Here is a 26173-nt window from a genome sequence, read left to right as displayed (position 1 = left end):
CATGATTCAGTTCCATTCTTTTCTTCTACATGGCCTTTCTCACAGGTGTCCAAGATCCCCATCTTTTTTCCTGCCTGCCCAGGGCCCCTACTCATATTTCTTGCTCTAGACCTTCAACGTCCTTCAAATCAAGCCATAAAAGCAACTGCATCCTGTGCCTATCATGGGGTCTGCCCTGACCAAAGCATACCTTTCTATAGGAAAGATTAATGGAAGGGTATAGCTTAAGAGAAGACATTCTTTCCAGTTTCCCTTTGGAGGTAACACATTTGCTTTAAACAGAAACAAAATAAAATCTCTATCATAGAATTGTATGAAGTTACCAATTTTTTATTACTTTTTATTATTTGTTGATAATTTTTATAAGAAGCACTTTCATATACATACATACACACATATATATGTACACATATACACACATATACATATATGCATATATACATATATACATAATAGAATAAGAGGGGAAAGGATTGTGCATGGAACTACATCTCAAGTAAGTACAACTTACTTTTCTTTTAAAGTATATAATAAATTCAACAAAAATCCTTCTTTTTAATTTAATATTTTATTTTCCCTTCATTACATGTAGAAATAAAATTTAATCTTTTTCAGATTTTCAGATTTTTCAAATTTTCTCACTCCCTATCTCACCTTCTCCTTTATTAAGAAGGCAAGCAATTACCCAAGAAATTTTCAAAGCTATCTTGTTTGTCTGTTCCTTCTAACCATCTTTATATTTTTTCCAATGCATTTTTTCAAAAATGCTTAAATTATCTTTTATTCCTTTTCTTTTCATTTTTTTTTGCAATTTTATATGTGGTCCTCATCACATCTCACCCTCCAGTTAAAAATAAAAAAGAAAGAAATACAAAAATTCTGATGTGGGCCCTGTCTAAAAGTATGCATCTTATTCTGTTCTTTGACTCCATCATCTCTCAGTATTTGAATTTAAAATTTGGAAAAACATTAGAAATTATCTACTCTAATACCTTCTTTTTTTACAGAAAAAGAGAGCAAGTCATAAAGAAATAAAAATTATATTTGTAAAGTACTTTGCAAACCTTCAAATGTAAATGCTAGCTAAAAGAATAATAATTATTATTGTTGTTATTTTGTAGTTATTAATTATTATTGTTCTCCAGAAGAACATTAATATTGTTCTTTTAGTTAGCATTTACATTTGAAGGTTTGCAAAGAGCTTTATAAATATAATCTTCATTTCTTTAGGACTTATTGTTGTTATTTTTATTTTATATGTTCCTCATAATCAAATGAGATAGGTGTTTTAGTACCCCTTATAGAAGCTGATATCTACCAGCACTTTCCCACAATCTTGATTAGTCTACCCTTCTTGTTTCCTTCCTCTGACAGGAATTAGTTTTTCCCTAAAAGAAAACTAAGTTGTACAGTGGTCTTTATTTACCTGATACACTTTCTGGGAACCTGAAGACATAAATAGTTCTGCTCATGTGCAGTCAACTCTCCACAGTTTGGTGGATTTCCAAAAAGACTTTCAAGTCACTATGACCTTCACTATATCTTAACCCAAAGGAGACAAGGAATAGAGGGCACATCCAGAGAAATTAAGTGCCACTATCACCTTGTTGTATATTCTTGCTGTGTTAGGTCAAAGAAAACTTCCTTTTGTCAACTGTTCAATGACTTGTGAATCAGTGGTATGTGACTGTTTCATTTGAATCTAACATCTTTTCTGAACCAAGAGAGGGCTGGAGGTAGAGAGACTTCCAATGCTCTTCCCTCTACACCATGCTGTCTATTTTATTGTAAAGGGCATTACTCATGAGGTACATGCTGGACCAAATCATCTTTAAATCATCCTTTCAGCTCAACACTTTGATGATTCTATGAAACATCCAACGAAAAGTACAGATAAGAAATATTCAAAGAATTCTGAAGGAGAGCTCTGTAGGGGATGAAATGGCCTTGGAAGACTTCAGAAAGGAGAAGGAACTTGACCTGAACTTTGAATGAGTAACATTTGAAAAAACTGAGAGCTGAGAAAAAAGCCCTCCAGGACAAAAGAGTAGCATAAGCTACAAGATGTAGAGATGGAAATTCAAATAATATATTTGGGTGAACAAGCATTAATAAGCATTCATTTAAATTATCATGTGTAACATGTGTCATGTTGCTTGCTGTCTTGGGGGGATGTTAAGAAAAGGAAGGAAAAAAATTGCAATTCAAAATCTTACAAAAATGAATGTTGAAAACTATCTTTAATATACTACTAAGATAAAATTTTTTAAATAAAAAATGACTGATTTAGCTAAATCAGCCTATATAAATGATGGGCTAAGTATCAGAGGATACAAAGAAAAGCAAAAACATGGTCCTTGCCATCAAGGAGCTCACATTAGAATGGAGACAACATACAAACAACTATGCACCTACAAAATCTGTACAGTGCAAATAGGAGGTCATTTCAAAGGAACTAACTAGCATTAAGAGAAACCACGAAAGGTCTCTCACAGAAGGTGAGAGTTTAGATAAGATTTGAAGGAAGCCAGGAGTGAGAAATGCCGAGGGAGAGTGTTCCAGGTGTGGAGCCAGCCTATAAAAAGGCACAGAGTTGGAAGATGGGGCATGATATGTTAGAAGGAGCAAAAAAGACAGTGTCGTTTATTTGGTCATAAAGTATGAAGAGGGGAATAAAATGTAAGAAAACTGAAAAGGTAATAAAAGATCAGGTTGTGAAGCGCTTTAAAAGTCAAACAAATGATTTTTATGCTTGATCCTAGAAGTAATAGGGAATTTATTGGTAGGCAGGTGGGGGAATAGTAACCAGCTCAGAGCTGTATTCTAGGATGATCATTTTGACAGATGAATGGAGAATGGACTAGAGAGAGACTTTTTGCAAGCAGATTATTGTAATTATAATAGTCTAGTAGTAAAGTGATGAGGATCTATACCAGGATGGTGGTAGTGTCAAAGGAGAAAGGGGACCACACACAAGAAGTAGGAATGACAAGACTTGGCAACAGATTGGATATAGGAAGTTAGTCCAAGTGAGTTGAGAATGACTCCAAGGTCGCAAATCCAAGTAATTGGGAAGAGGAGGTACCCTCAATAATGAATTCACTCATCTTACCCTCTTATCAGCCCTGTGAAGTCAGTGGAAATTTTATCATTTGACTTCCCATCTGGCTATGGAAAAGCATTTTTAAAATTCTTATTATCCCTGTCCTTACAGAAATTAGTCATATACTATTCTGATTCAACTAACCCAACTCTGAAAACTAAAAATAAAAATTGCAACCTAAATTATCTGAATTATCTTGCCCATAACAGGATACTAAGCTCTTGAAAGTAGTTATCCACACACTGGAAGACTATCATTATTTTGGCTGTTGCTTCCTTCTCTTTGGGATAAATAATAACTACAATTCCTTTTAAGTTTTCTTCACAGTTGCTGGATTTCATCTCTGAATGTTAAATTCTTAGCCTTTGAATTCATCTTCTGTTTTTCTTTTTATTACAATTGCATACAAACTAGTGTATTGATTTTCTTCAGGCAGAATGTTTAAAGAGAGTGATTTGGCTTTTCCCACTGTACCATAATCACAAATCATCTTTTTTTTTCAATTAATTTTTAATTCAGAAAATACCCAGAGCACATACCATTCACACACACACACAATATTTAAGTGTGAGTCCCCATGGCACTGCACATGTTAGAATTACAATGAAATTAAAGTTACATTATTGTTTGGGAAATTAACAAACTGAAAGAGATATTTACTGATGTAATGTGCCCCCTTTCCACCCCAATTCTTTTTAAATGCCTCCTCTAAGCTCCTATAATATTTATTGTCTTGCTCTAAAACTAATTAGCTGACATAATAGATAAAGGATATAGAAAGACCAGAATTTGCATCCTGCCTCAGATGTTACCTGTATGACCTTGAGTGAGTCAATCATGACTGCCTCAGTTTCTTTACTTATAAAATTGATATAATGATAGCATCTACCTCCCAAAATGTTTATGGGGATCAAGTGAGATGATACTTATAAAAATACTTTGCACACCTCAGAATGCTATATAAATATTATATTTTGTTATATATAAAATACTCAAATAAATATTATATATAACATTGCTATATGAATATTAGCCTTACCTATCTTTCCCTTAGCACTGATCATATACTTCCTTCAAGAATTTCATTTGACAAACATTTATTAAATACCTACTCAGTGCAAAACATTACGCTGTCTTGAATACACAAACATGAAAGATTTCCTTCAAGAAGCTTATATTATCTTAGAGAGATTTGACATGTACACAAATGAATTAAAACAAAATATATGCCAAATTAATACAAAGTAAATTCAAGAAGAAAGGAATACAAAGAAATGGAGGAGATGGGGAAAGAGATCTCATGTAGTAGGTGGTATCTGAACACTACAACTAGAGATTTTTCAAATCAATCTCCAGTTATCCTGATCTATATCTTGCCACTGAGCCCAGATGACTCTGAAGAGGAAAGTAAGGCAGGTGACCTTGCACAGCCCTCCCTCACTTAAATCTAATTCATTTGCATGGCATGGCATCACCTCCCTGATGTCATGGTCAAATCCAAGAAAGGACAAACAAAAACAACAACAGTTCTAATTATGGGGTGATCTGGGCAAGGGAGCAGAAATAAGAAATGGAAAGCCACATACAGGGAATAATCAACAGAACAGTAAGCCATAATCAAGAACATGTGAAGGGGGGAAATATTAAATAGGTTAAGAAAATAAGGAAGGCTTCACGTATCAGACTAGAGACTTTGGATCTCGTGCTAGGGGCAATATAAAGCAAGTGAAGAATATTGATTTTTAACATGTACCCCTTCTCCCCAAAACAACTAAAAACTCCTTGAGGACATGAAGCATATCCTGTCCATTTTTTAACATTCCAAGTGCTTGCTTAGCACAGTGCCTTGAATGTATTAGGTACCCAAACAAAATTTGGTAATGATGTAATGTTCCACATTACAAAAGAAAGCTGGAATTGGACTCAGAGGACCTGAATTCAAATTCTAGCTTTGCTATTTCTTACCTCAGGGACTAGCTAGGTGGCACAGAGGATAGAGTACCAGGCTTTAAGTCTAAAGATTCATCTTCCTAAGTTCAAATCTAGTCCCAGATATTTCCTGGTTATATGACCCTGGGCAAGTCACTTACTCTGTTTATCTCAGTCCCTCATCTATAAAATGGCAAAAGGAGAAGGAAATGGCAAACCACTTTAGTATCTTTGCAAAGAAAACCCTAAACAATAGAATCATGAAGAGTCAGATATGATTGAAATAACTGAACAATAACATTTTTGTAATCTTAAATAAGTTACCTAATCTCTGTACAATGAGGGGAGCTAAAAGGCTTCTTCCAACTCTAAATCTATGATCCTAAGAAATAGTAATAGCTCTCAAAATACAGACCTTCCACAAAGTCTGCCATTGGTTTATCTGATATGTTGTGTAAAATTTTTGTGACTTAAGGAAAAAAATCACATAATTCAGATTGCAAATGTATGTAATTCCTGACTGTGTTGGCATATTCTCCCAGAAGAGCTGGGTTGGGAACTTCTGTGAATGGTTCTGAATATTTAATACTCATCAACTACAGACTAATATCATGAAGAAAGGCAGGCGGAGTCATAGCTCCACTTTGTAAATGTTTGGCACTTGAGCTCTGATTACCCTATTCATTTGCTCTCTGGAACATTGGAGTATTTGAAACATTAAGCAAAATGTGGTTGAAAACATTTAACTTTCTAAGTAAATGTTGTTGTAGCTGTAATGGATTTTCAAGTCTCTTATATGTCTATGATGACAATAGGCACTAATTAAGCTTCTTTGGACTCAGTGGGGCTTTCTACCAGTTGACCAAATCCCACAAAATAACTTTATTGATTGTGATTTAGGGAGTTGTTGAGTTTGGTTTTTCATGTTTGTTTGTTTGTTTTTTCCAAAAAAGCTCAGATAGCTTGATCTCAAAGAAAAAGATCAAGGGGAATTTGCCCCACCAAATTATTCCCAAAATATTTAATAGGTCTAGAAAAAATAATAACAAAATTCATAGTGGGGGAATTAAAGGTCAGGCAATATAAAGGTAATAATAAGAAAAGTGAGAAGGAAGGCGGTTTATCAGTACTAGATCTGCTATTGTACTATAAAGCCACATTGATTAATATTACTTGGTACTGGTTTTAAAATGAGTGAGAGGTTGACCAGGGGAATAGATTAGATGCAGAACATATAGAAGAAAACAAACACAGTGCCACGTGTTTGATAAACTTTAAAAAAAAAAAAAAAACCCAGTTACAAGGGAAAAGACTACATTCTTTGACAAAAACTTCTGGGAAAACTGACAGTAGTCTGGCAGAAATTAGATTTAGACAAACCTTTCATACCATATATTAAGATAATCTTCAAAGGGATATGATCTAGAAATTTTTATAACAAAATTAAACACAAATTAGAAAAGAAAGAGATTATCTTTAAGATATACAGATAATGAAAGAGTTCAAGAATAAACAAGTGATGTATTCACACAAGATAAAATGGATTCTATGAAATTTAAGTGGTTTTGTACAAACAGAGCTAACAGTAAAAATTAGGAGAAAAACAGATAACTAGGAAAAAACCTGTGGCAAATTCCTCTGATAAATGTATTATGCTCAACTTATATAAAAAACTGATTCAAATTGATAAAATTAAGAGTCACTTCTCAATAGATACATGATCAAAAGATATAAACAAACAATTTCCAAGGAAGAAATCTAAGCATGCAAAAAATAATATGCAATCATGCAAAAAATCATTAAACAATCATGCAAACAAATGTTCTGTAACAATCAATTGTTCTTTTATTTTTTGAGAAAAGACTAGAATTTATTTTATTTTAAAATAATATTGAAAATACCCCTCTCTTCAATTTCAGACTCTTTTATAAAATTTCTGAATATGAAGTATTCTCAAGTCCTTCAATAGCCTTTCATTTTATTAGGTTATAAGATCAGAAAAAAAAAAAACAGTTTTCTAACAAAGAGTGTTTTAAGAATTATTTCAAAAATATTACTTATCAAATTATTGAACTGAAAACTAAAAATAAAATCCAGTGTCTGTGACACTGTGTCACAGACTACAGTTCAGCAGTGTTTGCTTAATATATGGGATTAATTCAATATGAAACCAAATTAGGTTGCAATAGCAAGCATCAGAGAAATCCATAAATACGTAGAGATACACACTAACTGTGTGACCTTGGGCAAATCACTAATGTCAAGATATTAGGAAGACAACCTGTTTTCCAAGACTGGTTCTATTCTTTTACTGTCTTCCTAGTCATCTATCTAGCCAGCCCTAGACTCTGAACCATGTTTTAAATCCCATCCAAATATCCATCATAGCAATCTACTTGCCATCTACCTTGCTACTGCTTTCTCTAAATCATTGGATCTCCTGGGACTATGCCCTGGGTCTGTGCTGCCTTCATTTAATGAATCATCCAAAATATATACAACCCACAATATCTCATTTATCCCAGAACCTAAAACATGCATCATATTCTATCTAACTATCTATCCTGATGATCTCCTCATCATATCCCTTGCCACTAAGTGCCCATACCCCTTACCCTTTTGATTCTTAGATTTAGAAAAAATAATGAAATCAGGATTATCCTTGCTTCTGGAAATGATATATTGACTCTTTTATTACTCCACTCACCATCCTGATGGCTTCCCAAAACAAAACATCCTACTCTGTACACTTTTTATATTGTTACCTCACCTTATATGAATTAATTCTTATCCTCCTTGAGAGAAGCAATTGGTTTGCTTTTCAATTTGTATCCCTAGTATTTAAAACAATGGTTGGTACAAATCTTAATAGTTTTTATTCATTTGACAATTCATCATTTTTTTTCTTCATCAGAATTGTTTCTCTTTAAAACTTTTAAATTTATTTAAAACTTAATTCTTGAGAACATCCCATTTCTCCCAGGATTATTTCTCTAACAGAATTTTTATCTATTAGATGCTACCTTTATTTGCAGCTAGGTAGTACAGTAGATAGAATACCAAGTTTCAAGTCAGGAATTCATCCTCTTAATGAGTTGAAATCTGGCCTCAAATACTTAAGCTGTGTGACCCTGGAAAACCACTTAACCTTGTTTAACCTTCAGTTTCTTTATCTATAAAATGAATCAGAAAAGGAAATGCCAACATCTCATATATTTGTCAAAAAAAAATCCCAAACAGATTTGAGACCTGTGAAATCTTCTCTCTGAAAATCTAGAATGTATATCAAAAGCAGAGGAATACAATGGACTAAGTATTAAATATTTATTTAATCACCCAGATGACAATCACAGCCCTGACCTTTACTACCTGTGTGACCTTAGGCAAGTCACTCATGTCAAGATATTAGGAAACACTTTGTTTTCCAAGATAAGATCCATAAGCAAGCAAGTCCTGAGCTTGGTCTAACAACAATCCTTTGCACTCATTCTCTGGATGATCTCAGTCAGCCACAGCAAAATCCCAGGATTGTAGATGGTCATGAAGCCTCACTGTGAATCAAATTTGTCATATTTTTGCTGTTACCCTTTACTGTAGGGGCTATAGCTCACTATGCAGTCATTAGTATAAGTATTGAGATCTCTCAACACTAAAGCACACACTAGGAATGGGTCCCTGGTACGTATGTCCTTGCTTACAAGCCATTTCCTTCATTTTGAAATTAAATTTCTGCTTGATTCCTCAATCTCTCATCTCTAGCCTGCTGTTTGGCTCTGGCTATCTCCAGGTTAGAGGCTAGTTGACACTAGCTTTCTGAATCTCAGTTTTAATCATTTAGACTAAATGATTTAAGTACCTTTTCATTTTAAAGCTATGATCTATAACCAAGCTTAATCTTCTCTCATTTCCAGTTCTAAGATAGAATAGTAAATTTTCCAAGATTCCCATCACTTCCGTCCCAGAAGTAATTCTTCCCCCCCCACCCCATTCCTGTCTAGACCTGAATGGGAGCCCATAATCTGAATGTTCTAACCCTCACTCCTGTAATCTCCTTAATATGGTTCACATCTAAAATGTGACTTTCTCTCCTGATGCATTTGCTTTTAATTGTTGTTATTCATCCTTCTTTTCCAAGAAGACCAATAGCATCACATATGAAGTTTTGACTTGCAAATGAATTGGATTCTATGAGACAGAGTTACCAAAGTTGTCAGACTCACTCTCAGAATCATCTAAAACAAAAGCTAATATCTGGTATATATAAGTATTTAATCAAGACTACTTGATTGATTGATTTCATTGTTCTGCATGCAGAAAATGAATTGACTACATGAGGACTTCATTTGAAAGCAAAGGTCCTGGGTTCATTCCTTGGTTATTTAGGCTCCCGTATCTTTGCCAAGAATATCACAAGGATCATAAGGATTCAATGTTGTGATCCAGAGGTTTACAAAAAATGAGGTACAACTGAATGACCAAACAACTTTTGGACAGCCCTCACTGCTTTCAATTGGTATCAGTCACACAAACTGTAGCCTCAAGACTTTGATAAGAAATTCAATTTCTTATCAACGATTGATTTCTTCTGACAGTGTCATTTCTGTCCATGTGAATCACCAGAAGAATAATAGTTTTTATGTTTATAATATACATTACATGTATATTTGTAATAGAGTATTATAGTAGCATTTATATAGTGCTTTAAAGTTTGCAAAGCATTTATACTATTTGATGCTCATTTGATCCTCACAATAACTCTGAGAAGTAAATGCTATTATTATTCCTATTTTACAAATGAGGAAACTGAGATTAAGAGAAATGAAGTGATTTACTCAAACTCAAAAAAAAAAAAAAAAAACCTAGTGTTTGAGGCAGTATTTGAACTCAGTTCTTCCTGACTTCAACATTTTATCCACAGGATCTTGGGTAGCTCTCTCTCAAAGCTTAAATATATGTCCCAAGAACACAAGAGACCTCTTTGCTGTCATCAGTTCAAGAAAGAGATGCCTCAGTAGCTCCTCATAAGGGTACCCAGTACTTTATCAACAAACATCACAACTTATCTCTTTTCCCTCTGATACTCAGTGATCATTCACCAGACGATACCTGTGAATCCATAGTCTCATTCCTTGGAGGACAAGCAGCAGCTTTTTCATCAAAGTGCTTAGCTCAGTCTACTTTGGAAAGAGCTTTATATGTGTTACTGAGTCTCATATTGAGAGCTATGATTAAATCTAATTTATTGCACTCTAAGTCTATTTGGAGAGAGAAGAAGGTTAGACCTGTGGTTTTATTGGCATAGAAAACTCTTGGTATGAAAACTCCCTCTACCAATGCAGTTCAGCAGCTGTTCAGCAATTTACAAAACCAGAAACTTGCCAGGAATTCTGCGAGATTGTGACTTGCTCAAGATTCCACAGCAAATTTATGTGAGAGGCAGAATTTGAATCCTTAGTCCAATCTTCACTACCTACTACAGTGTTTCTCCTTAATGTTTCTCCTGAAGACTGAAAAACAGCACATAATATTTTTGCTGAAACATCTTAAGAGAGGACCATGCCCCAATGTAGAAGTTTGCTGCAAACCACTACAGAAAATATTATTGTTTGGGGATGTGTTCCATTCCCCTTTTTTTCACCTATGTTTGATTTCTATAGCTAAATGGAAAACCATCTGGGCATCCACCTTATGTCCTGCTATTTCCCAAAAGAACTTCTATTTTCATGAGGTTAGTTTCCTTGATGTCTTATGAACATGCCATTCTCATTTCCATATCGGTATCTCTATATTGTTTTCATTGTTTAGAAATTCAATTCTTTCCTCTTCTAGGCTTCTTTTAAAGCTTAGTCTAAGTCCTACTATTGACCATGGCAAAACTACTTTTATTTTCTAAATTCCTATATAAGGCTTGCTCTGGCCCTATTCCTCCGGACTCAAGGCAGCTATATTTCTCCTCATGATTCAAGAAGGATTCTTAAAGAGTGTCTTTCTCTAAACCTATCAGCTTGAGGCCCCATTCTGCTGTAGTTTCCCCACTGTTAGCCATCAGTGATTAGCTCCCCAGTTCTATATAACTAATTAACATCAATTAGCTTTCACAAAGGAATATATACCATAAAGTTTCACACAATTATATGCTGTCTTACATGGTTGTTACTCAATAACAAGGACAATAACCATTCTTCCATAAAGGAAAGTTGTTTCTCCTTAATTAGATTGTAAACCCTTGGGGTGGGAGGAGAGAGAAAGACCATCCTTTATATTCCCATGATCTCAGCACCATGGTAGGAACAGAATAGTTATTTGGGAAATGTTTAATTTGTTAAATCTGGCATCCTTCCAAGCCTTGTTGCCTTTCCCCAACATGAAAAGGTCATGATTGGGGTTTTTACTTTTTAATAGTATTTTATTTTCCCAATTATATATAAAGACAATTTTGATTATTATCTTTTACAAAATTTTTGAGTTCCACATTTTTCTCCCCTCTTTCTTCCCATCTGCTCTTTCTAAAATGGTAAGTAATTTGATGTAGGTTATGTTTGTACATCATGTAAAACATATTTTCATATTAGTCACAGTTGTGAAGAAGAAATAGAAGGTCATGATTAATTTAAAGGAAATAATATTAAGATCATAGATCTAGAGCTGCTTTCCTAAACTCAGAGGTGTTTCAATTGTTTCTTGTCCAAAACATATTTACCACCACCCTTCCCCCAACTTCCAAAAGCAGTCTTTCTTATTCCTAGCCAAAATACTGCACAAGAGAGTATGGATTTATATCCACTACACAGGTCCTACAGACCATTACAAGGAAAAGCTTTTTACAGTGGTAGGGGAATAGGGACTTGCATGTGTTTCTCCCTGCTGTGAAAAGCTATGCTTTCAACTGCACAATTCAGGTCAGGAATAAATGTCTTAAAAGTAGAAGGAGGTCAAGTGGCCTTCATCAGGGAGAACAAAATATACTGTGAAGTGCAAATCTGTCCCTCAAAAGAAAGAGGACAGAAAGAACAGTCCAGAGAAAAGCAAAGTCCAGGCTCCCAGGGGAATGATCTCATCAGGAAAGAGTGCAGTTCAATGATTAACTGTGATAAATAGACCACCTGTTGGACGGTTGACAAAGTAAAACTTCTGGGTCACATTGGACACCATTTTGCACTTAAGTCTCTTGGTGTAAAACAGCATGATGTATTTGGATGGAAAAAAAAATAAACACCAAAGTGTCTTTGATTGTAGTTATGGTGCCTTGACTCTCTAGGGAGTTTTTAAAGGTTTTTTTCTAGAGGGCTTGCAGATGCAGCTCCTTGACCTCTCAATTAGTTTTACAAGGTTTTAGGGAAGTGAAGAGAGTTCAGGTCAAGAGGTAATATAGACTACATCAAAGAGTACTGCCTTGGAGTCAGAAGGACTGTGTTCAAATCCTCTAGTTGAGTGCTCCTAGGTAAGGCATTAAGCATGGTGTGCCTCACTTTCCTCACCATAATTGTCCTAAGTATATGCATTTGGAGTTTGGAAAATGTGGTCATTGTGCTTATTAGAAGAAATACACCAAATGTGGTTCTAGCCTTTGTAAATTATAAAGTGCAATAGAAATGTGAGCTATTTTTAACTTCATTGAATTGGTCATTATACCCAATCCCCCATCAAAATTGAAAATTTCAGTGACCCCCTTTCACTTACTCCTATGTTATAGAAGTAGTTGTATTAACAGCAGCAGCAGCAGCAGCAGCAATAGCACTAATAGCAGCAGTAGCAGCAGTAATAGTAGTAATAATGATAGTGGTAGTGGTGGTAGTAATAGTAGTAGAAGTAAACATTTATCTGGCATTTATCTGTGTCAGGCATTGTGCTAAGCACTTTGCATATGTTTACTCATTTGACTTCACAACAACCCTGGGAGTTAGGTGCTATCATTATCTCCATTTTAAAGATGAGGAAACTGAGGCAACCAGAAATTGTGCCTTATCCAGATTACACAGCTAATAAGAATCTGAGGCTGGATTTAAACTCAAGTCTTTCTGATTCCTGGTGTATTCCATTCACCACATCACTTAGTTGCTTCCATATTTAAAAAACAAATTAATTCTGAACTGAGTGAAGATACTTGGGTTCTAAGCTCATCTCTACTACCAACTAACCTGGTGACATTGGTAAAGTCAATTGCTTTCTATGGGTCTTAATTTCCTTATTTATAAAAAATAAAATGTTTGAAATAGATGACCTCTGGTACTTTTTGAGCCTCTTCTTAATTTAAGTGAGGAACAAAAAGACGTTCATGTTTACCAAAAGCATATGTCAAACCCATGAGAACAGGTCACACAGTTGAAGAGGAATCCCCTCCTAGAGGGCAAGACCCTTCCTCCTTACCTTCTGTAATGAGCTCCTGTCTGTGAATATCCAGTTGCATCAAGGATCATAATGCTGGAAAGTGTCTTGGAGGACATCCATGGTACCCCATGGCACTTCCTCCTTACCTTCTCTAATGAACTCCTGTCTATGAATATGCAGTTGCATCAAGGATCACAGTGCTGGAAAGTGTCTTGGAAGACATCCATGGCATCCCAAAAGAATATTACCACCATCCACTCAGAAAGAAAGTAAAGAGATAAAGAATGTAGTCCATGATCATTATATACCTCAACAATGATACTGTTTGAGGATGTATTCTGATGGAAGTGGACCTCTTTGATAAAGAGAGCCTTAATTGATCAAAGATGGACAGAAGCAGCTACACCCAAAGAAAGAACACTGGAAATGAATATAAACTGCTTGCATTTATGTTTTTCCTCCCGGGTTATTTATACCTTCTGAATTCAATTCTCCCTGTGCAACAAGAAAACTGTTTGGTTCTGCACACATATATTGTATCTAGGATATACTGCAACCCATTCAACATGTAAAGGACTCTTGCCATCTGGGGGAAGGGGTGGAGGGAGGGAGGGGAAAAATCGGAACAGAAATGAATGCAAGGGATAATGCTGTAAAAAATTACCCTGACATGCGTTCTATCAATAAAAAATTATTTAAAAAAAAAAAGAAAAAAGAATGTAGTCCATGACATGTAGTTCAATGGGTAAGTTATAGAACTTCTCCATCAGAATAGATGACAGATCCAAAGGAAAATGTATAGGCATCAACAGAGAGAAACAAAAAGAAGCAAAGACAAAAACAGAGAAAGATGTCTAGGAGAGTCCTAACTTCAAATATAACCTTCTAAAAGGCAAGGAGCATTTCATTTTTTGTCTCTATAATGGTTGTTTTCCATTCTTAAAGAAAGCCAATATGACATCACTATGTTAGAATCCTTACTGTGGCTGAACAGACCAACATAAGTTTGGAATGCTGTGCCACAAATCAAACATAAATAATACCTATGAACATTTGGGGTGGCTTCTCTAATTTTGCACATCTCACGGTTTTTCTGAGCTCTATATACTTCTGCTTCTATATACTTAACATCTGACACATAGTAGGTGTTTAACAAATGCTTTTTGACTGATTGATGAGTTGATAGTGAATTCATTTCAATTAACTTAATAAGCATTTATTAAGTATCTACTATGTGCCAGAAGGCATAAGGGACACAAGTAAAAAAAATGAAATCATTTGTGTTGTTATTGTTGTTCAGTCATGTCCAACTTTTCATGAATTTTCTTGGCAAAGATACTAAAACCATTTCTTTCTCCAGCTCATTTTACAACTAGGGAAACTAAGGCAAAGAGGGTTAAGTAACTCACCCAGGATCACACAGTTAGTAAGTGTTCTATTTGAACTCAGAAAGATAAGTTTTCCTAACTCCAATTCTGATACTTTACCACCCACCTCCCCACTTATATATCCCCATTTTACAGTTGAGGAAAATAAAGTAAACTGAAAGGAGTTGTTTAAGATTATATAGGTGGTAAGTATCTGAGGTCATATTTTAATTCAGGTCTTCCTGACATCAGGGACAATACACTATTCATTGTGCTATCCAGAATCAAATGATATGTACTCACAATGAGTTTATATTCTAATGAGACATAAGTACATATGTATAACATAAATATAAATAAATACAAATATATACTAAGTACATAAATAAAAGGCAAGAGGATATTAGCAACTTAAGGAATCAGGAAAATATTTTTTAAATAGCTTTTTATTTACAAGTTATATGTATGGGTAATTTTACAGCATTGACAATTGCCAAACCTTTTGTTCCAATTTTTCCCCTCATTTCCCCCACCCCCTCACCTAGATGGCAGGGTGACCAGTAGATGTTAAATATATTAAAGTGTAAATTAGATACACAATAAGTATACATGACCAAAGCGTTATTTTGCTGTACAAAAAGAATCAGACTCTGAAATATTGTACAATTAGCTTGTGAAGGAAATCCAAAATGCAGGCAGGCAAAAATATAGGGATTGGGAATTCAATGTAATGGTTCTTAGTCGTCTCCCAGAGTTCTTTCGCTGGGTGTAGCTGGTTCAGTTCATTACTGCTCCATTGGAACTGATTTGGTTCATCTCATTGCTGAGGATGGCCAGGTCCATCAGAATTGATCATCCTATAATATTGTTGTTGAATTATATAATGATTTCCTGGTCCTGCTCGTTTCACTCAGCATCAGTTCATGTAAGTCTCTCCAGGCCTTTCTGAAATCTTCCTGCTGGTCATTTCTTACTGAATAATAATATTCCATAATATTTATATACCACAATTTATTCAGCCATTCTCCAATTGATGGGCATCTACTCAGGAAAATATTCTTGCAAAATCTGGCATATTAGCTGTGTCTTAAAGAAAGATTGGGATTCTTTGAGGCAGAGAGAAGGACAGAACATTCCAGATATTCCAGACAATGGAATAACTAGTGAAAATTCACAGAGATAGGAAATGGAATTCTGTTTGCGAAGAATAAGGGAAGACTAGTTTGGGTCAACTGCAGAATGCAGGAGGTAGAATAATGTTCAGTGAATATGGAAAATAGGTAAGGACCAAGATGTGAAGAATTTTTAAAGCTTAATAGAAAACTTTAAATTTTATTCTAGAGACAATAGAGATCAATGGATTGAATAGGGGAGTAAGATGGTCAAATCTGAGCTCCAGGAAAATTACTTTGGCAGTATTATCTAAGATTGACTGGAATGGTGAGACACTTAAAGCCAACAGCTCACTTAGAGCCTTGCTACAATAAGCAAGGTGTAAGTCTGAACCAAGTTGATAGCTAAGTGAGTTGAGAAAAAAGATTGGATATGAGAGATATTACATGAGATAAATATATGTGTGTATGTATTATATATGTATAAATGATAATATATACATATATATTTTATCACAGTGTGTGTATTACATGTCTAACATATACACTGGTGTGCCTTATATGTGCATGTGAACATGTGTGTATGTTACCTACATGTCATATATGTGTTTGTATTGTAATATATCCAGATTTGTAAGTATTTGCATATACATATATATAACTATATCTAAAAATAGATAGATACATAGAAAGATAGATAAATAGATATTGAATAAATGGATGGATAGGTAGATAGTTGGATGATAAATAGATATTGTATAAATGTAAGGATAGATGAATAGTTAGATAGATAGATGATAGATAATTCTGGACAGGTTTTTTAGTTTCCCAGAGCCCTCAGCTATGTCTCTAAGACTAAAATTGTGATCTGGAGTGGTAGAGAGAGTTTCTTTCTCACTGAAAGTCCCTTATACCAGTGAGATCTACATCTCAATGTAATAGATTGTAGATCTATTGCATGTATATCTGTGTGTATACATATGTTTGTGTTTATCTGTGTGCATCTTCTTAACCATTAAAATATTCATTTTCTTTCTTTAAGGGAAGAGAACTTTTTTCGAATTCAGTTGTTTTTCACAATGAAATCCTTCCCCCCTCCACTTTTCATCTGAAATAATCAGACATTATTCTGCCTTGTGCTTTTGATAAAAAGGCAAATGTAAATATGGAGTTTTTCAAGATCTCAATTCACCCAAATTGTAGCTAGTGCATACCTGAAAAAAAGTTTTGTGTCTAGGAAACTCTGAAAATCTTTTTGAGAGTTAGGAAATAATACAAGCCCAACCCAGAAAGTTTTAATTATAAATGACAAGGGGGAAAAATCCCTAGCTTGCAAAACCTGCATCTCTTTGGCAAGATTACTATCCCCTGGCTTCATTAGAATCAGATAGTGTGCAATCTTAGCTATACCTGATAACATAATTCCATCAAACAGAGAAGAGTAATATTCAAGTGACTGAAGCATGAATATAATTCACCTCGAGCAAGAGAGGGAAATTATATTAACAAAATACTGCAGGATTCTCTAATTAATTTGCTAGATTATGCATGACAAGAAACAGCATTGTACAGAGAGGAAAGCATGATTTTCTGACTTAGGAATGGTGTGATGGACGAATTCTCAGTGACTCTTCAATTTATCCCTGCAACAGGTCTATTATTTAATCAAGTACTGGCTTAAAGGAGCTTATAAAAAGGAAATCAGGAATATTCCATGTGCTAAAGGTATATATGTAGTTAGGGGATGTCAAAATCATAATGCTTCACTACTTACAATATTCATCTAAAGGATTTCTTTCTCCATCAAAGCATTCATCTGCACTCAGATTCTGCCCAAACTCCAGAACGAGGAAATTAGCATACACATCCTTCAGCAAGTTCATCTGTATGGGTTGATAGAGTCTTCAATTCTGTTTGATCTCTTCTAATGATGTAAATTGTCATGTTTCTAATGAAGACATGCAAGAAACATTATAGAGTCATGATACATCTTGAAAAGCCTTAAAGGGACAGACCCTAACAAGTAGAACTTAAAATTGAATATTTTACCCACATTATTGAGTATTATAGGAGGAGAACAAGCTGGGTATCCTTTGAGAAATTACATCTTTTCAACAAAGTTATTCTGCCTGTAGTATATAGCACCATTTGGAGTGCCAAACTACCAACTCTTTGTGAGTTCTTTTGTAGTTTTCTTGACAAGAATACTCAAGTGGTTTGCCATTTCCTTCTTCAGTTCAGGATTGTATGGGACAGGTTGGGTGCAAGACCCCCTTCCCAAGTAACTAATCAGAGACATCATCAGGTACAAATAGAAAGCATTTATTTAATCCTGGTAGGGAGAGGCCCAGACACACCTGGAAGCCATCCCAACTCTGCCATGTGCTCCTGGAAACTGGCCAGCTTCCGGCTTGTCCAGGATTTAAAAGCAAAAGACCCGAGCCTTCTCACTGGATAGATAAAAAGATGTAACCATCCTTGATCAAAGCTGGCTGCCTCTCACAGGTCGCATCACTTCTTGCAACTTCCTGTATTTCAGAATTCAAAGTTCATCCCTTCAGAGATCAAATGACCTTTCCAGGGTCCCAGTTCTGGGAACAGGGATTCAGTACTGAGAAATACTTCATCCAATCAGTCCCATTCAGGATCACACGATTAGTAAGTGTCTGCAGCCAGATTTTAACTCAAGAAAAGAAGTCTTCCTGATTCCATTTCTGCCACTTAGCTGACCTAGTGCAGCTGTAACAAAGTCAGATGGAAATAGATCCCTGTCATTACAAATTCCCTTAGAAAAACACAAAACAACATCATCTATAATGTATTGTATTTTTATTTATTTTACTGAGCATTTCCCAATGGCATTTCAGTCTGGTTCTCTAGTTTCTAAAGCAAAGTTCTAGGTGGGACGCAATTCCATATGAGGTCAAGTAACTGAATGTGAGGATCACAAAAAATTTGAAAACAGTAAAAGGTATCAGATAGTCTACCCAGATTTAATTCTTTATGTAAAGATAAACAAGCAAGTCCATTTCATTCATATGCAAATTTACTTTCATCTTTAATAAATGGTAAAATTATATTATACAAAATAATTGTTTTAAAATAAATTTCATCATGATTTATTATCAGTAAATGTTTGATTTATATATCTGTTTTATGTACCTATAAATCTGGGGTCACATAAAAATTTCTCTGGTGAAAAGAAGTCATGAGTGGAAAAAATTTAAACAGCTCTGCTCTAGAGCAAGTGATACCCTCTTCCCACCTTAAGATCAGTACCTCTGGTTAGTGGATATAGCTGTCCAGTCAGGATGACACACATTTAAGTCCCATCTCTGAAACATACTGATCGTGTGTCCCTGAAAATATCACTTTATTTCCTAATATCAGCCCTGGAAAATTCTATCACAAATCTGTCTTCTACTTGGTCTCTCCCTGGCTCTCTATAGGGGAAAAGAAAGATACTATTCCATCATATACTGATCTCTTCTTACCTAACAGGGGGAAAAAAGTGGGGGCAAGAGAAGAATGAGAGGGAGGAGAAAAAGAGGAGAGGAGAGGGAAGAAGGGAGGGAAGAAAACTTTCCATTAAGTATCAGCCTCTTAAGATAGCCTCTTCCTTCTTGCAAAGGACCCTACCTACCAGGCTCATCATATAAACAAGGCAATCTTTTTATATCTTTTTAATTGATTCATTATCCTATTCATCACTGTAATTTCCCAAGTTTTTTTATCCTTTTTCAAATTTCCCAAAACTCCCCCTCTCCCAGCTCTCAGAAAACTTTGCCTCATATTTCACTGAAAAAAAAAAAAACTGACATAATGAAGAGCTCCCTCTTTTCTTGTTCTTCCTCTCATGTCACAGATGCCTTCTGCCACTGCTTTGTCTCCACCTCTCATATAAAGAAGCAAACCCTTCTACATAAATGAATCATCGCATTCCATCCCATCTTCTCCAGAAGATCACCCCCTCCAATCCTCTCCACTCTCATTTTGAACTGCTTTGACTTTACCATATTTTCACCATATTTCTCCCCTTTCCTTTTCAGCTTTCTTTTATATATTGTCCTTCCATCATTAGAATGTAAGCTCCCTGAGGAGAGAAATTGCTTTTTTCATATTTGTAATACAAACACAGTGCTGCATAATAGCACTTAGGACTCAACACATAGTAGGTGTTTAATAAATATTTATTGACTATTGACTGAGTTCTGTCTTTACTAATGAAATTACAGGTCTCATCCTTTCTTTCAGTGATAATATATGGTTTCAAATAATGAAATAACACAGTCTCAAAAGAATTAAGCTTGAATTTCACATAATGGGCAATGAAGAAGTACACATTAGGAAAGGATAGTGCATTACCAATGAACAATGAATAAATTATCAGAATAAAAGGGAATGAAGAATATTATCAGAGATTTGACTAGAATATATTGAGGGCTAGACATGTGACAAGAGGAATATACAATGGAAAGACTGAATGTTCTATTGGTATCTAAACAATTCCATAAGATCCAGAAGCGTTCTTAACCTGAGATTCATGAACTTGATTATATATGGGGGGGGGGAGAGGGAGGAGTAATACATGCACATATATTCACATATGTATATATATATATACATGCAGTCATCCCTTCAACATCACAACATTTCCCACATTAGTTTCCATGTATCATGCATCAGCACAAAAAATTAAATGTGAATTTGGAAGGAGTTTGTGGAAGCTGCAGAGACATAAAGGAAAAAGATAAATTTAGACTTCTTCTCCACTACAAAAAAAGGACCAAAATACTTTACATGAATTTTCCAGATTGGCGGGGTGCTACACTTCCAAACCTCATGTTGTAGAAGGAATAACTGTATATAACTACTTCAATGGAATTACTTTAGTTCCTTTATAATCTTATGAATTTTATCTTATGCATTTAAAATATTATTTTGAGAAGGGGTCCATAGGTTTCACTCAATTGACAAAAATCTAGAAGACAAAAAATATTGACTCCCTGATCTAAAGAAAGACTGCCGTTATATTGAATAGATCTTCCACCACTAACCCTCCATCCATTGATGATTCTCAAGAAGACATGGATAAGAGACACACAATAGGAAATCTGGATCTATTTTCCCTTTCTATTTTTCAATGTGGGTTATATGGAATAATCAGTTATGCAAATCATATTCTAAACCCCTACAAGGATACTCTAATCATATCTACAAGTCAAAAAATCCAATAACAAAGCATTTAATTAAGATATTAAAACAATCATCTGTATCTATTCTAAAAGGATTATGATGAAAAATCCTATCCATACCCAAAGAAGGAACTGATCTACTCTGAATTATAGATTGAATCATTCTCTATTACTCTATCTCTCTATTTTAAGTTAATTTTTCTTGAGTTTTTATTTTCATTAGGGTGGGATAACTAGGTTTTCTTTCACCACTTGATTTTCATGACAATATTCTGCATAACTTCACATGTGTTTTCTTAATTGTAAGTGGGGATAAGGGTTTAGAAAACCTGGAACTCAGAAATCTTAAAAACCAAATGTAAAAAAATTGTTTTGAATTTAACTGGGGAAAAGTATTAAATAAAATAAGATAATAAAACAATGAAAGCAACAAGTGAGAGAGAAGCAACTGTACCATTTTGGTCTGATATACATGACTAGACACAATCATCAATATATCTTAAGTTGTAGATTAAGGAGACAAACCCTGAGGGAATATTTTATGTGGATATAGAGAAACTATACCACCTGTTCATTGGTGAACTGAACAGGGAGGGAAAGAGTCATTTTTCAATATCCTCTTAGCATGCTCTCCATAGTTGGCACAGATATCTATAGCAGCAACTTAAGGTTTGATTTGTCTCCATTTTGACATTCCCCTTCGCATAGAGATAATCTCCTGGGTTTCTGTCCTCCAGTCTCTAGATTCTAAATGCATTGCGTATAGTTTGCAGGACCAATATATCCTACTTAGCAGACCAAATCCCACAACCACTTAGGAACAATCTAGGACTATCCTTTCTATGTCACTTCCCATCTGTTTAATTTCATACACTTTATAGATTCATGTCTCTTGACATCATTCTTGATTCCAGGCACAAAATTCATGAGATTCAAACATCCTAGAACTCCTTCCAGTGAATAATCCTCTCCATTATAGATATTCAAAGCCATGCTGGAGTGCTCTATTACAGGTAAACTCTGCTCATATTATTGATGTATGAGATGGAGTTCCTTCCCTAAAAGACTTTTAGTTTAGGTGATAAATAGAAATATAAAACCTAAAAGATATTATAAAGAATTATGTGACTAAAGGCTAAATAAGAGCTATAGACAATAAATGCCACAGGAGTAAAGAGGAAGGGTCAAGGTTTATTATTTGGACAAATAAGGAAACAGTTCATGATGTTTGACTTGAATAGGATCAAATTGCAGGAACCTGATAAATTATAATCTGATAATGTTATTGTAGCACCTAAGATATATGGCAAAATATACTTGCTCCTTTATTCCTTCCTTCTTATAGCCATTCATTTATTAAGTATAGGGTATATGAAGTGTTGAAGGAGAACTAGTACCTCTGAGTGAATGCTTGCTAAGCTCTTTTCAGGGTCCCTCATTTACCTTTGGTGTCTACCTGGGTTCAACTCTTACCTGTATTCCAAGAAGCTGTAGCATGTGCAGAAGCCAAACCCTGGTAAAATCATCTCGGCAGATGAGCTAAACCAAGTTAAGGGAAACCAACAGAGCTCAAATTCATTGTTCAGTTAAGGGAATGTCTACCCCTGAAAGAATGGATAAATGAGAACAATTTGTTCCAAAGGCTATGAAGGCAGTTAAAATGGGCACTATAGAACACTTGGAGCTTAGTCAGACATCAAAGATCACCTCCTGCATCTTGAGTCATCATTGGTTGTCCCAATTTTTGTCTTCTCAGAGGACTTCGAAGACATTGGATAAGAGATGGAGACTGAGAACTTTATGCAATTCTGCCTCACTTAAATCCAATTTACTCAGAAGTCAAGATATCACCTCCATGATGTTATTAGTTCTCTTTGAAAATAAGAACAACCAATACCTACTATGAATAGTTTATGAATATAAACTAGAATCAAAATTGTATAGTAGATAGGGTGCTGGCTTTAAAGGGTCAGTCAGAGTCCATAAATATTTATAAGCACTTTCTATGTTCTATGTTTCAAAGAAAAGCAGAAGATAACCTCCGCCTTCAAGGAATTCACAATATAATGGGGGCTGGATGGAGGGATCTGCATACCAATGCACTCTGGAGATGAATTATGGCATCCGGCTGGCAAATGGCCTACGGAGTCCTGAATTAGAGCTGACTTCACCTTGTACAAAGAAGAGTTTCTGGAGATCTGAAATCTAGAAAAGCAGCTGGTGGGAAATGATAAAGTGCCCATACTGAGGGGATCCACCACAAATGGGAAATCTGGGAAAAGTTTCCAGATGTCCACCTTCTCCAAGCAGAGAGAGGAGGTGCTGAAGAGGTGTGTGTTGTGTCCTGCTTTCTAGAGTCCCCAAGTTGGGGTGACAAAACATACTGTGCTTTCTAGAGCCTCCACTCTGGGGTGGTTAAAACATACCTTCCTAGTGGAGAAGTGATAAGCTGGTACTCCCAAGGATGGTGGAAAAATGGAATCTTTTTATTCCAAGGACTTTCCCCTTTTTATATCCTCATACCCTTATGTAACAAAAACAACACTGGATAAGAGCCAAGTATATACTGCACACATGAGACCACAAACAATTTGCTATTGTACGTAGTTTGCCACCTGGTATCACTCTTCCACCTGGTATCACTCTGCTTCAATCTCACCACAGGTTGTCACCACCCCCTGACTTCTCAGGAAGGCCGAGAGCCCTTAGGGAAGATGGGGAACTGAACCAGACATTGTCATCAGGTTCCTTCTAGGCTGAAGGGTCTTGTACTTCACCCAGAATTCTTTCACTATCTGTGGCCCTCCACAGGTATGCATTTCAAAATTGATTTCATCTTGCAGAATGATGGCTTTCTAGACCATGGACCCCAGGAAAGCAACCAATTGGAAAGTAATCATCAAGAAGACCTGTATTCAAGTCTTGATATCCCAGCTTGGTGACCATTTAATCTCTCAGGCATCTAGGCAACCGCATCCATGGAAGGAGTTTTCACACTGGAAGTTTCCAATAACAATGACATTGTAGCCCTAGACTCCCACCCCAACTCCCAAAATGAAAAGCACCATACTGGGCCATTTGCTAAAAGAGAAACAAAATCAATTCAGCCAGCAGCCCATCTCGATGGGAGTTTATTTACTTAAAGAAGATAGCTGATCATTAACCATTGTAATAAGCAGTTTAGAGAAAAAGATCATTCTAGGAAATATCTGAACTTTGAACCTGCCTTAAAGACTTCAAAGTTACCATCACATTTATTCTCTTTGTTCATTTTGTTGGTCAAAATGTGGTTTTTTTCTATATTGTTTATGAACTCACAGCACACTAGTGTCTAAACAAAAAAAGAAAAGATCTCAGTACAGGAATTCCTTGTGAAAAAATAGAGGGGTCCTATGCTAATGTTTTAATAATGATGTTCATATTGGCCCACTGTGAAAGTGATATGACTAGGGCAGCACCAAGGCTTATTAAGTCACCAATATTGCATTGTTCTTGGCAATACAGACAGTTATCAAAATACAAGAGGAGAGAGAAGAATATGGTACTGAGTCTCTGAGGCACAGTAACTGCTCCACATCTGGGTTTTAACACCTGAATCTAACTCTTACATAATAACGATAAAAATAAATGTCACCAAGCCCAATGGATCTGGTGCCATATTTTAATTTCGTTTTTATAGAATGTCTGTTAGGACCAGTTTTTGTTTTTTAAAATCTCCTGCAAATAAAGGAAGAAAGGAGAGAAGAGAGGAAGGGAGTCAGTGAGGGAGGCAAGCAGGAGGGAGGGAAACAAGGAAGAAGGGAGAGAAGCAAGGAAGGAAGGAAGGGCAGAAAGAAGGAAAAAGGGAAAGGGAAAGAAGGAAAGGAAGGAAAAAAAGAAAAGGAAGAAAGAAAGAAAAGGAAGGCTAAAACAAGCATTTATTAAGTGTCTCCTATTGGACGGCACTTTACAAATATTTCTTTCAATCCTCATAATAACCCTAAGAGATAGCTGTTATCATTATCCCCATTTTAAAGTTGAGGAAACTAAGATAGAATTCAAATGATTTGCCTAGATTCACATCTAGTAAGTATCTGAAGCTAGCTAGACTTGAACTCAGATCTTCCTGTCTCCAGACCTAGCATTCTATCTGCTCCAAGAGACAATATAGAATAAAGAACATTGGATGTAAAGACAGAAGGCCCATGATTAAGTCCTAGCTCTGCTATTACCTTCTTCATGACTTCTCAAATCTCTCTAAAACAAAAATTTTTCATCTGAGATAAAACAACTTCAGCTGTTTCTATGGTCTAGGAAACCCAGAATTCAAAAGAAGGCTTTAAAAAATCACCAAAATCCAATGAACTGATACTGACTCTGAACTGACACAATGTTTTCTGAGCTAGTCCTTATAGTTCCCTCCATAGGCTGACTTTCCAGACCTAAAAACATCTCAGAGGCCTCTGTATACCTGCCAGAAGACATCAACTCCTGCCTAATGGGTTCAGTGCTATGGAAGCAGCAATATCCTAACCTCTCCCACCATGCAAGTCAGGCTAGATAGTCTTTAAAGGTATTGAGCTCTTCCTCTAAATTTAGTTGGCTCAAGGGTTTAAAGACAGAATATTGATGTCATCTCTTCATCACCAAGTTCAAAGCAGTCATGAGAAATGCCAGGGATACTAGTATTCAGCAACTGGATCACAATGAGTATCTCAGACAAAGGAACTTCTGTCATTTGGAAAAACTTGGGAGCATTTCATTTTGATCCAATAGTAAGCTTAAACTACCAAGGAACTAGCCTCATCAGGAATACAAAAGATTGAATTTCAAATGTAGAAAGCTCAAACAGCATCATGGAAAGTTTTTTGCACCTAAGCTTAGACACAAGGCTATCCCAAGTTTCAAAGACTTCAACACAACTAAAATCCACCTGGAAAGTAATGCTTATATTACTTACTTATATTATTATATTAATTACTTATATTATATTTATCTTAGAGCCATAATATAGACCTTTTATAAGCATTATCTTATTTAATCTTCATAACAGCCCTATAAAGTAAGTAGGGCTGTTATTTCTATCCCATTTGATAGATCCCATTTGATAATGAGACAACTGAAATCATTTTGCAATTGATTAGCATCCCCTCAATTTCC

Source organism: Antechinus flavipes, chromosome 1, assembly GCF_016432865.1.
Source record: "Antechinus flavipes isolate AdamAnt ecotype Samford, QLD, Australia chromosome 1, AdamAnt_v2, whole genome shotgun sequence".
NCBI classification, from domain to species: Eukaryota; Metazoa; Chordata; class Mammalia; order Dasyuromorphia; family Dasyuridae; genus Antechinus; species Antechinus flavipes.
This window is presented reverse-complemented; position numbering follows the sequence as displayed.